The sequence below is a fragment of the Triticum aestivum genome, chromosome 1D (assembly GCF_018294505.1).
Source record: "Triticum aestivum cultivar Chinese Spring chromosome 1D, IWGSC CS RefSeq v2.1, whole genome shotgun sequence".
Taxonomy (NCBI): Eukaryota; Viridiplantae; Streptophyta; class Magnoliopsida; order Poales; family Poaceae; genus Triticum; species Triticum aestivum.
Genome location: NC_057796.1, coordinates 379,201,268 through 379,213,271, shown reverse-complemented (window position 1 = coordinate 379,213,271; position 12,004 = coordinate 379,201,268). Strand labels below are relative to the sequence as shown.

Here is a 12,004-nt window from a genome sequence, read left to right as displayed (position 1 = left end):
TTTTGCTATTTATTCGAAATCAGGAGAACCCCCTTTTTAAAAACAAAAAATATTTTTTCTCACGTTAGGGCCGCCTTGACGTGACCTCTCTTCCCTGTCTTGATAGGTGACTGGTTTTTAACTCCAATCCTTCGGATGGGCATGAACACCCGTCCCGGGGTTATTTGGGGGATTGACGATCTTGCGCCATTGGTATGAAAGTAGTAGCAAAGTATCGAGATGGAATGGCTGTTTTGCACTTCAGGATTTGATCATGCATTTGTTGTTAATAGCTCGGTTTGTGTCCTTTGGAGAGAACATATAGCATCTAATACATATATAGGGTCATGCGCCTTCCAGTTTTTCTCTCTCCTTTTTTGAATAAAAGAGTTTCCTCCACCTCATTTTTATAAAATGAGGCCGCAAAAGGCCAACATAACTATTCACAACGCTCGAGCTCGAGCTTGAGTAGGTGAGCCAGAAAATCCAAGAGAAAACTGAAAACATACGGACACATCAACTACAGCAGTGCCCAACGGGGAACGAGTATGATCAAACTCCCAACAAAGAGAGAGCTAGTTTTTTTTTCGATAAAAGGCACTTTTATTAACTCCAAATGTAGCATCGAGAGATACAGCATTAAGAGTACCACTCGGCCTCTGCATAATTAGGATGCACACAGCCAGACACCAATAGTCTGACAAAAAAACGTAAAAAAGCCGACAATTCGGCAACAGTAGTCCTATAGACCGAGACTATGCCTATGTCGAAATGGATGGTGGACCGATCCGGAGATTACACTGCCACCCATGTTGGGCAAAAACCTCCATAGCCACCTGCTCCAACCGCGTACAGACCACCTTGAATAATGATTGGTACTTCACTTGTTATAGCGTAGACCACGTACGAATCAAGTACGTACAACGGAAAATAACCTGCAGCGGAGAGACATTTTTGTCATTAAAAACCAAATCATTTCTACATAACCAAAGTGACCATAATAAGGCATTACGCTCCCACCCTTATTAGCGTTTTCAACCTATTTGAAATGCCGTCCAACCAATGACCAAAAATATTGGCAACACCCGTGGGCGGATACAAATTTGACGCTATTTGGATGATTGACCATGTAGAACGCGCAAACTTACATTGGAAAAAGAGATGTTTGATTGTCTCGTCATGAGTACAAAAACAACACTTCTTACTTCCTTGCCAGTTGCGTCGTGCGAGGTTGTCTTTGGTTAGCACAACTCCCCTACGAAGATACCACGTGAAGATTTTAACTTTAAATGGAATCTTCGCCTTCTAATTTTTTTTGTTATTACTCACTGGTACCTCGGAATGCGTGAGCGCATGGTACATAGAGTCTACTGTAAAAGACCTAGATGTAGTAAGGTTCCAGCGAAACACGTCCCGGCCTTGTGTCAGGTTCAAACGAGATAAGAGATTATGCCATGACATAAGTCGGGTGCCAATCAAATCCCGCCTGAATGAAAGATTCGGCGGAGATGAGCTGAGCACCTGCGCAATAGTATTATTTTTATCGCGAGCAATGTTGTACAAGGCTGGATATTGTTCTCGGAGTCTGGCGTTGCCTAACCAGATGTCTTCCCAGAAACGAATCTCTGACTCGTCCTTTATAGCCAAAGACCCAAAGCGAAAGAGATGTTTCTCTGCCGCCATTAGGCTAGCCCAAAAGTGCGAGTCTCCAGGTTTCCAATATGCCTGAGACAATGCCTTTTGGCCTAGATACTTATTGCGCAACATGGTTTGCCAAATACCATCCTCAGTAAGAAGTTTGAACAACTATTTACTAAGTAGGGCCTCATTCTTGACCTGTAGGTCATGAATTCCGAGGCCACCTTGGTCTTTCGGCCTACAAACCACGCTCCATTTGGTCAACCTATATTTTTTCTTGTCACCATCTCCTTGCCAAAAAAACCTGGACCTAAAATAGTCCAGTCTTTGCAGGACCCATTTTGGAAGTTGGAAGAACGAAATCATATAGAGAACCATATTTGTGAGGACAGAGTTTATCAGAACCAGTCGTCCTCCGACTGAGAGCAACTTGCCTTTCCAACTGCTCAGTCGTTTCTCTAGGTGTTCTTCTACATGCTTCCACTCCGCAATGGTTAGACATCGATAATGAATCGGTATTCCCAGATATTTAATCGGGAATTGGCCATGTGCACAACCAAACATGTCAGCATAATCGGCCGCCGCCTCGATGGCTTCTCCAAAGCAAAACAATTCACTTTTATGGAAGTTAATCTTAAGACCAGACATCTGTTCAAACGCTGATAATAGCAGTTTCAGGTTTCGAGCCCTGGTCATGTCATGTTCCATAAAGAGAATTGTGTCATCAACATATTGCAGAATAGAGAGGCCACCATCCACAAGGTGTGGCACTACTCCTGCAATCTGGCCGTCCTGCTTGGCGCGATCAATCAGAATAGCCAACATGTCAGCCACAATGTTAAATAACATTGGGGACATGGAGTCACCCTGTCGTAGTCCTTTTTTGTCTGAAAGTAATGGCCTACATCATTATTAACTTTGATGGCCACACTACCTCCAGTTACAAAATTTTGGATCCACTGACGCCATTTATCGGAGAAACCTTTCATCCTTATGGCCTGTTGGAGGAAAGACCATTTGACCTTGTTATAGGCTTTTTCAAAGTCAATTTTGAAAACTAACTCATATTTTTTCGATGCATCTCATGGACGGTCTCATGCAGGATTACTACACCATCGAGTATATTCCTTCCTTGCATGAAAGCCGTTTGAGATGGCCGGACAACATGGTCAGCTACCGAGTTTAAACTATTCGTCGCCACTTTGGTAAAAATCTTGAAGCTGACATTAAGGAGGCATATGGGTCTGAACTGTTGGATCCGTTCGGCCTCCTTAATCTTCGGCAACAAGACAATCTCGCCAAAATTAAGTCTGAATAGGTCAAGACGGTCGGCATGAAGAAAATTGAACAACTCCATAAGGTCATTCTTGATGATCTCCGAGAAATTCTGATAGAATTCTGCGGGAAAACCATCCGGGCCTAGAGCTTTGTTATGGTCCATTTGGAATACCGCAGCTGTCACCTCCTCTTCTGAGAAAGGTGCCGTGAGGATATCGTTTTTTTCTGTCGTGACTTGTGGAATATCATCAGTTCGGGTCTCGTCGAGGGTGAAATTCCCTTCAACCGACGCTCCGAACAGAGATTTGTAGTATTTAGTGATATAATTTTTGAGCTCCTCCTGACCTTCAATCCGCCCCTCATCTTGTTGGAGACTGTAAATACATTTCTTCCTATGTCGCCCAATGGCGACCAATTGGAAGTATCTTGTATTACTATCACCCATCAAAATGAAATCAGCTTTGGATCTCTGGTAGTATTTGATCTCCTCTTCTCGCAGAAGACGAGCAACCTTCTCATTCGATCGTTTTTTCAATTCGATCTCTTGTTGAGATAAGGTGCGCGTCTCTGCAATTTTGTCGAGATCATCAATGATGTTACAGAGCCGTTGTTTTTCTTTTTTTTATAAATTCCATTGGTGTGTTTCGCCCATCCAGAGAGGTGTTGCCTCATGGCTCTTATTTTAAAGATCCATCTCTAAATAGGTGTATTGCCAACGGCAGGCCCCTCCCAAACATTCTTGATTATGTCTACAAATCCATCCCTATGCAGCCATCCCAGTTCAAATTTAAAAGGGCGTCTGACAACTCGGTTCGTAGAGTTAGAATCAAGAATGATGGGTGCATGATCTGATAACGCCTCGATACGCTCTAGGGCTCGCACAGTTACCAGAGGAAATTTCTGTTCCCATTCGGTATCCATGAGTACCCTATCGAGCTTCTTGTATGTCGGCACAGATCGGTTGTTAGCCCAAGTGAATTGCCGCCCTGACATATTGACGTCCCGAAGATCCAAACTGTCTATCACAACATTGAATAGGAAAGGCCAATGACTGTCAAAACGGTCATTATTTTTCTCTTCCTGGTACTTAAAGTCTTCTCCAATAAGCATTGGATACATATTATCTTTAGCCAGGTTTACCAATTCCCGAAGGAAAGCTGATTTAGGGGGTGTTTGGTTCAGGGACTTTTTAGTCCCAGAGACTAGAAAAAGTCCCTAAAAAGTCCCTAGGAACCAAACGGGAGGGACTTTTTCTACAGGGACTAGAAAAAGACTCTACTAGAGAGTCTTTTTTGATTAGTCCCTGGGACTAAAAAAGTCCTAGGACTTCTGAACCAAACACCCCCTTATGCTCATCTTGGGCCGCTCCATAGACAGCGACGAGAGTCCATATAAAATTATTAGCTCTGTTTCTCAGGTGAAATTTTATATGAAATTCACCTATCGAGAAAGCCAACAAGTCCATGGTTGTCGTCAGTATCCCAAGAAGGATTCCTCCAGACCTTCCACGAGCCGGTATACTATGCCATGTGTAGTCGAAACCACCTGATAGGTGATCGAGGACACCCGAGCGAAAGTCACACTTGAGCTAGTTGGAGTGTGCTCGTAGGTCGAAGCCCCGTTTTTCTCTCTTCTTTCATGACTGAAATGAACAACATCAAACTCCCCCATCTTCTTTCTTAATATAATCGCTGCACTTTGTCCAAGGTAATGGCCCTTCAGATGGTTAATATAGTTGTAGTTTATTTAAACAATGCCAATTTTCGGACTTGCAGAAAAACCGAAAAACAAAATAGCAAAGCTTTTTTTCTTCAATGAACTAAAATTGTTGTTTTTATTAAGACGCAAAAAGAAAAAGACCCGAACATGTGCAACAGAAACTTTTTCAGTTTGTTTTGGCACATTTCAATTTTTATTTAGAACATTTTGTTAATTTCGAGAGCATATGTCTCGGGAGCCGATGTAGCTACAATTCAATGCCGGTGAGTGGAACAGGCGGGCGGCCTCGTGGTTGACGGCCGTTTTTATCTCCGCCCACATTCTCCGTTCGCGGGATCACTTCATCTTCCTCGCTGCCTTCTCGGCTTCTCCCTTTCAAAAAGCCGAACGCGCCCTCCCCCACCCCCACACAGACACACCAAAAACCCTACCATCTCCTATCCTCCATCGGCGCCATGGAGCCGCCGCGTTCGCCTGCTCGCTTCACCGGTAAGCGCGTCCTTCACAATTCATCCCTGGCCCAAAGCCTCTCCAACTCCAACCCCAATATCTCATCGCTAACCCCAGCCCCAAACGCTAACGCTGCTTCTCGTGCCGCAGTCCGCGGGAAGATGCTGAACATGATATTCCAAGCGGCGTCCGACGGAGATATCCCCCGCTTCAAGAGTACGTGGCGCTCTCCTGATCTCAGATCTTGGTTGGGAGATTGGGTGCTAAATTGCTTGCGTCCAACCCGCTGCAGGTCTGCTGGTGAGGCTGGACAGCGGCAGGGGTCGCCTCAAGGAGACGGTAGAGGCGCTGAGGGTGAAAGATGCCGGGTTGCTGGAGGGTCTCGGGGCACTGCACGTTGCTGCCTGCAGAGAGCGGTTGGAAGTGTGCAGGTACCTCATCGAGGAGCTGCAGGTTGACGTGAACGGCGTCGACAAGGGAGGTCAGGGATCCTCCAAAGCCCTAATCGGTTTAGGATTTTGTGCATACATTTCGTGTTTCTGTTTTTGGGCTACTGTGATTCCAAAAAAAGTTATCATGTGCTCACTCATGAAATGATCATATGGCATCTATGTTGATCTGCATATTTGCCACCCAGTTTATCTCTTTAATGCTAAGATATGACTGTGCACTGTTTTTTTTAAATGATCATATAGCTTCAGGTAATATCCCACATATATAACTGTAATGCAGAGGCCGAGGTTAACCTCCTTTTCAAAAATATATAAAAATCCCACATATCCATGGAGTATATATTGGTATATAATTAGGCCCCATTGAGAGTATAATTTTTTTGAGGATCTTTTTATCTACATCTTAGAGACATGCATATAAATTCGTTCCCATTTCTACTACATATAATATAGAAACCCAGCATGGGCATAATTCGTGCATCTTGATTCTTGAGTACATTGCTAGCTATCAGAAAGTATAGTGCACTTTTATGGCACTTATCCTGTTCTTTTACGGGGATGAAAAGTTGCGCTGTTAAAGAAAAAAAATCTTATTTCCTTGCTGAACCCAGAAAGGTTTTGCATCAGTAAGTGCTATATTACTGTGCTTTACAGGTAGAACACCTCTGTTTTTTGCCATACTTTGTAAGGGTGTGCGTATCGCCAAATATCTTCTTGATCATGGTGCCAATCCAAACAAAATCAACAACGATGGGATCTCCCCTTTACATCAAGCTACTGTATCAGGTCTACCTCTATAAACACATTCCTCAGTTTTGCATTCGTGCACTGCAGTTTTTCTTCTTGTCTTTTGAATTTCTAAGTTAATTATATTATGGTGTAGTTTAGTATTATAATAGGATTTATACTTTTTTCTTCATATGCATGAGACCTCTCACAGTGGGAGTATCATCACAAGAGTAAAATGCATTGCCATCTAAGGAAAAATATGACGTGCCATTGCAATTAATGATATGGGAGTGGGTTCTAGTATCATATTATAATACAATATCACAACAGGTCAATCAAGAAAATTTGATAACAATTAAATTATAACCACAACTTTGATTGAGATTCTATAAATTAATAAACAAAGTGCAGACTAGTCTTAGATTTGTCTCGTATCTAGACATGTTTTAGTGTTAGATACATCCGTATCTAGACAAATCTAAGACAAGTAATTTGGGACGGAGGGAGGTAGTATCATATGCTAGTATCATGGGTATCATACTTGTTAATGATTCTTCCCACTATGAGAGGCCTGATAAGAAATTATATCTTGACACAGAATGTATTGGATTTAATTCCTTCCTGTTCAAACATGTTGTTATCTATGGCACATGGTCAAGGCAGGGCGAGGTGCATTAGACTTTTCTGAAGAAAGCTATCGTCCAAAGAAATACCTATCCTCTGTTAAACTAAATTCATGGATTCATTTTCTTTCAAAGTGAGAATTTCACAGAAATACCTATCATCTTATCCAGCAAGTTTGTGCGTCTCTTTTCAGGAAATGGTGAAGCTGTTAAACTATTGCTTGCTAAAGGAGCCTATGTTGACCCGGTAGCTTCTTGTGGGACACCACTTCATTGCGCTGCTAGTAAAGGGCATGATGACATCATGAAGATTTTATTGGGCCACAATGCAGATGTAAGTTTGTAAGTGCATGTGTTTCTGCCTGAAGTTGCCCATCGGACAGGTGGATGTACATGGTAAACTTTAATTTCTTGTGTTCTGCTAAGGAAAAGGTTGCATTTTAAATCATTGAAGGCTCGGAGCTCAATGATGAGCACTGCTAGCTAACTTGTTCAGCACAGTATTTTTTCTTCTCAAAACACAAATCAAAATGTGTGTCATTTTGTTTTATAGAGAAAACGACAAGATGACGCATGGTTCAAACAAAGGCCAAAGGGCCAAAGCAAACAAAGTGAAAATCTAGCAAAAAACGTAAGGCCTAGCTAACAAAAACCTAGAGAAGAAGCAAACAATTCGGTCTCTCATTCTCAAACATGCTGCCATTGTTAATCTGCTAAATTTTCCACATTGTTAAGATCGTGACATCACTGCTCCTAAACTATTGATTACATTTTTGTTCTGTCCCAGCTTCAGATTGTACCATCATAACAACCGTTGGAGGACTTCATAGACTTCTACTTAAAGTCATAGATCATTTTTTGTACTGTTGTTGATGCATGCAATATTCTACTTATTCCCTCTGTCCCATATTAACTGTCACTCAAATGGGTGTACCTGTACGTATTTAAGTGCTAGATACATCCATTTGAGTGATAGTTAATACGGGACGAAGGGCCTCCGTCCGTAATTTAGTGTCGCTGAAACGATTGTATCTAAATGTAGTTCAGTGCTAGATACATCTGTTTGAGCGACAGTTAATTCCAGATGGAGGGACTACCTTCTAATGGAATACAAGATATACCATTGCACATCTTGTCATGTCAATACATTAAAAATGATCTCCTGATGCAATTATCTTATATTGCAAGGTTTGTCTAAATGCTAGATACCTACAAATATGTTGGATCAATAAATTCATGGTGTGCTTGTGTATTTTGTAATGCCTTGAATGCTGTTATTTTTTGAAATACTTGTGCGGGGAATGCTGTTTGTGTGTGGATTGTTGTTTGATTTTAGTGATATCTATGTATCCATTTTTACCTTATCCCCTGATTATTATTACGACTAATATCTTAATTAATTTTTCCGCAACAGTGCAACAAATTGGTAAATGGTAAGTCACCTCTTAATACAGCTACAGATGCTAATTCAAAGAACTGCATGCTTCTCCTGCTTAAGGTATTGAACCTTCAGCTTAGCCTTGCCATCTTTTAATTTCGATGAGTCTGTTTGCTGTGAAAGACAAAATTTTCTCCCTTAAGTTGAAACTCTCGTCTTCTTATGTTGGCCTTTGCTTTGTAAACATTGACCGAAGAGTATGCTGCAATTTGTCCTACTTGCTGTACACACTTTCTAAACCATTTTTTCCCAACTTGTGTTCTGACTTCTATGTAGTTATACACTATGATGGCAGTCAACTCAACCAAATGAACTACTCCCTCACTAGTGTCAAAAACGCACTTATATTATGGCACGGAGGGAGTACTAGTTAAAAATTCGTGCTGAAATGGTGCACTAGGTTGCTATTCATTCCTGAAATGGGCAGAAATTTAAAATGCTATCCAGTTCATCTTGAGGACCGACTTACCCAGGTTATCTTCTGGACAGACATTTAACATCTTTTTCTGTGATAGGCTGGTGCTGATCGCAAGGGAGCAGCAGCCTATGCTGCAGAGAAACTTCAGTCTGAAAAAGTTGTTTCAACTGAGTTCGTCAATTGCATTATGGGGGATGTTGCTGCCAATCGTATTCTTCCTGATGATCTAAGGTTTACCTTTTCGACTCTAGATGCTTGTAGAGTTCTGTTTTTTTTTTAATGATGTAAGGTAAACTTCGTATTTTTTTCTAATAACTACTGCTACCTTATTACCAAACACTTACATCAAAACTCTTGAGTATTATCTGTAAAACCTCTTTTTTTTTAAATTATGTTCATTAATTTCAGTATCTTGATTATTCAGGACGAGTCTGAGTCTAAAAGAAAAATTAGAGTGTCTGGATTTCAGAAACTTGCGAGTTTCTCTTTCAAGGGGGAGGAATATCATTCTGCAGCGATGTCCTACACTGTGGTATACTAAAGCACCATTTACTCGTTACATTCTCCTTTTCCAGTCTTTCATTTAGTCCATGTGTTAAAATGGATAGTGTACCTCCTTTTATTTTTATTTTTTTGCTGAGCTTTCTACCTGAAGCAAGGTTCCTAATTTGATAGATTATGACCTGGTTTTACATTATTCATGGATGAAATCCATTTATCTGAAGTATTATTTTGGACAAACTTATTCAAATACCCAACTTTTTACATTGTACTGGGTGGCTGCTCTCAGTTATTTTGAATCGCAGGGCGGCAACAGTAAGGTCCCTACCCGCAGGGTCTGCGCTGCCTATAAAGGGAGTGCTGAATTTGTTGGAAATCACAGGGAGAAGGCATTGTTGTGCTTCCATCAAGTCATAAACTTGATGAGGGCAGATTATTGTTGTTGTGTTAATCTGATGATGGTGAATTTACTTGAGAATAAATTTAGTGTTTTGTTTACCATACTTGTCGTATACTCATATAAACCTGTTGTTTAAGAGTTACTGCTAATTTCCTCCGTCTATGAAAAATAGGCCTCAAAACTTTGTCAGAAGTCAAAATATGCATAATTTGACCGAGTTTATAGGAAAAACTATCAACAATATAATACAAAATTTATATAATATAAAATATATTTTATTTTGTATCTAATGATAGTAAGTTAGCATTGTAGTTCTTGATAGTTTTCCAAGAATCTTGTTCATACTTTGAACTATTTGACTTCAGAGATAATTTTTGGGCCCTCTTTTCAGAGACCGAGCCAGTAGTGTATAATGAGTGAAAGAATGAAAAACATAATGACATTAACTTGTAGGAAGACATGTTGAAATATAATTTATTCGCTGCTATTTCTCAGTTCACGCATGGTATGACCTCAACATTGTGTTATACTTGGTAATTGTATATGTTGGGTTAATGGGCTGTTTTGTTCCAAGCTTCATCATTCGTGGTTTGGTTAAGTAATTATCTTATTATTTAGAATCTGCTCAGCCATTTGCATTTGCAATCTCACTGTAAAAAAATTCCTAAGAGTTTATTTATTTATTTTATGTTCACTGTTGTTATGCCTTGTTGATTGTAGGCAATAAAGTTTGATCCCAACAATGCAACATTGTACTCAAACAGGAGCCTTTGTTGGCTTCACATTGGCGAGGGCGACAAGGCTTTGTTGGACGCTAGTGAATGCAGAAAATTGCGGCCTGACTGGCCAAAGGCCTGTTACCGGCAGGGTGCAGCTCTGATGTTGCTGAAGGTTACATAGATGATACTGTCGGATGTTTTTTCCTCTTTGTCAGTTTGTCTGCTAGTTATTTTTGACCGTTAACTTGTGTTCTATCGTCAGGATTACGAGGGTGCAAGCGAACATTTCTTGGATGGACTCAAGTTGGACCCAGCCAACACTGAGATGGAGGATGCATTACGGTATCCCATCCGCCTAGCTGTTTTTTTCGTTTGGGCAGAACCCTCATTGGTTACATTATGCATTTTTAAAATGTCCTTTTGTTATTGGTCGTTAACTAGACGTATACTGAATCCCATGTCTCAGCACATCTTAACGTTAGTTATACATTCTATATAGTATTAATAGATTTTTAGATTTTATAGCATTGGTCACTTAACTATGCCGTCGATACACGTCTTTACCTTGAGAAGTTGGGGATATGTTAATTAAGCTCTGTTTAGTTTTCAGTTCGTGTATGAACTTCGATGATTCCTTTTTTTTGTGCCGTTTTTTATCAAAAGAAATATGCCCGGCCTTTTCTTTGTCCACATTTTTTGTTGTGCATTTGCTCCAAAAGTGTTACAAGTGACAGACGCCATGTGGTGTTTCCATGTCTCTCATGGTTCTGATTGGAATATACAGGAAAGCTTATGATGCCATGAAAGATGTCTCGAAGCACCAAGGCCTACAAGTGTTGCAGACTTGCAAGGGGAGGGGTGCTGGATCTGGTCCCTAGGAGTTGTCATTGGGATTTTCACCTTTTGAGCTGCGTGTCGTTAAGCGTCTCACCTTTTGCTAGACTTTCAATTCCTGAACTAAGTAAGCTGTTGAATTCCTGAACCAAGTAGTCTGTTGGAAAATCAAGTAATCTGATGGGAATCAAGTAACTCTGTCATGTTTGCATGCATAAAATATCTAGCTTGTATTCTTCGATTTCTATTGTCTTTCATCCCATTTTATCTCACGGTCTGGGTGTCCTAAGAGCATTCAAAGTCATCCAAAAAAAAAAACACTTGACTGCAAAAAGATACAGCCTTGAGAGTTACACGAACCCATCCCCTAAAATATCAGGAATGGAGCTCCCAGCAATCAGCCCCTCTCCCCATTAGTATGGGGATTTTGCACACTGCAAAAAAATAAAATAAAATAAAAACTTTAGGCGGGGGGATCTTTCCATCTCCAACCGCTACGTAGCCGATGCACATTATGTGAGTTGTGCCGCTTAGCCCATCGACGCTTATCCCCACCTCACAGATGGAGATGTTGTGCGCTGCCACTACTGGAAACTGATTATAGGTGGACCACTACAAGTGTCACTTACTTGACGGGCATCAGTTTGTCACGGCCACTACTAACATCGATCCAGATTAGCTTTGGCCCAAAATTATCAGTGATGGACACGAACCTGCGCCGCGCAAAGGAACTGGCCCCGCAGCAGCGGCTGGATGGGCCGGCCCACGATCACGCAACAAGAAACACGAAAAATGACAGCCAAAAATAGAGGCTAGCCACTGCACC

General features: G+C 41.1%; 1 pseudogene; it reads left to right on the top strand.

Annotated features, from left to right (window-relative positions):
- The first annotated feature begins 5,069 nt into the window (after positions 1–5,069).
- On the top strand, positions 5,070–11,222 carry LOC123170425 (uncharacterized; annotated as a pseudogene).
- The last annotated feature ends 782 nt before the right edge of the window (positions 11,223–12,004 follow it).